Source organism: Pinus tabuliformis, chromosome 4_2 (genome assembly GCF_031772625.1).
Source record: "Pinus tabuliformis cultivar Carrire ecotype Pingquan chromosome 4_2, CPIR1, whole genome shotgun sequence".
Classification (NCBI taxonomy): Eukaryota; Viridiplantae; Streptophyta; class Pinopsida; order Pinales; family Pinaceae; genus Pinus; species Pinus tabuliformis.
The window spans coordinates 468,470,174-468,471,707 of NC_142304.1; the positions used below are offsets into that span (position 1 = coordinate 468,470,174).

The 1,534-nt window shown below is 38.5% G+C and overlaps 1 pseudogene; it reads right to left on the reverse strand.

Moving 5' to 3' along the window:
• Window positions 1–299: 299 nt before the first annotated feature.
• LOC149169997 (glyceraldehyde-3-phosphate dehydrogenase GAPCP2, chloroplastic pseudogene) lies at window positions 300–752 on the reverse strand (annotated as a pseudogene).
• Window positions 753–1,534: the final 782 nt, after the last annotated feature.

Genomic DNA, 1,534 nt, shown 5'->3' on the forward strand with positions numbered 1-1,534 from the left:
TTGCACACATCTGTAAATATATCTCAACAAAGAGTTTCCTGATAGAATCATCATCAATTGGAATGGCCTATCTTTTTCGCAGCCAGTGGACTTCAAAAACACAACTTTTTGTTGTAGGTCTTATTAATAGCTAGGTCATCTCCATAATGCTTTCCCTTTTATTCAAGGGAACTCTCACCCCCTTGATGTTAAGAAAAATAATTGAGGTTGAAAAGACCCAAAATATCCAAAAGGATCTAAGAATTCCTCAGCTCACAAGTAAGACAACATGCATATCAAAAAAATTCTACAACCAACTCTTATTTTGGCCTCAGCTCAACCCTGCGTAGCACCATCTCATCCCTCAGAATCTCGGTTTTTGTAAAAGCTCCAGATGATTCTACAACATACTCAGCTCCATAGTTACCCCAGGGAATCTCTGAAGGATCCCTGTAGCAGTGGTTTCCAAGAGATCATAGCATCATTATTCTCTAAATCATAATTATCAGTGTTTATTTACACATTGGTTAATGTCAAGGGGCATACCTTTTAGAATTGACAGTAATACTGTGACCATCAATTTCAAGAGTCGTATCATCAACAATATTCAAGCTCCCTTTGTATACCCCATGAGTTGAATCATACTTAAACATGTAAGCCTGCCAGCCACAACCGCAAAACAGAAGTTTAGTCAAATTTCGGTCAATAGGAATGCTCCAGTAATGCTTTAAAAGAAAATTCAGAACGGTATAAGGCACAAGAACAAATTCCATCAAGTTAAAGTTCAAAGTATGCACTGAAATTAACCCAAGGAACTTGCTCAACGTAGAGAAATTATCCTACAGCAATTGCTTGCATGCTAAGTAACAAATTGCTAGAGTCAAGCACACCTTACAATCCAGAGAAATAAAGTCACTTAAACAAAAACATCGTCATGCAAAAGCCCATGGAAATCAAAAGATCTGCTCAAAAGAATCAATGAGGGTGTGTTTTACACACCCATGGCAAGAAACCGAGAGTCTAACGAGAGATGGTCGGATCAAGACTGGGCAAATACGGACGTGGTAATAAACAGGCTAGTAATAAAAAGAAAAAACGAATAATTAAAAGTTATATAAAAAATTATTAAATAAAATATTATGACAATTAGAATATATAAATATATAAAAGTCGCCACAGCTGGACCGTTGGACTTCATGCTACCGCATGGATACCAAGTGTCGCGTTACCTGCACCCTAAGATCGCCATGATCGAGTGACGAAGCTGGAATACGTTGTAAGTAAAGATAAGAAATCAAAGAACCATCCAGTATATGTCGTATAGGAATACCTGGGATGTTTCAGCCTCTGTGTTGATCATGACGGTACAGAAAAGCCAGAGAACTTTCCTGCGCGTCTTTCTGTCTTCATTTTCCAGAGATAATTGGTATCTCAGACTGCCGGCTCCCGCTCAGAAAGGCCTTGCCCTGTTTAATTTAATCGTCTTCTTCTGGGCTTAGATGTGACAGAGAATTCTAGATTTTAGGGGTGCCCTGTGTTTGATTTTGCGATGGCA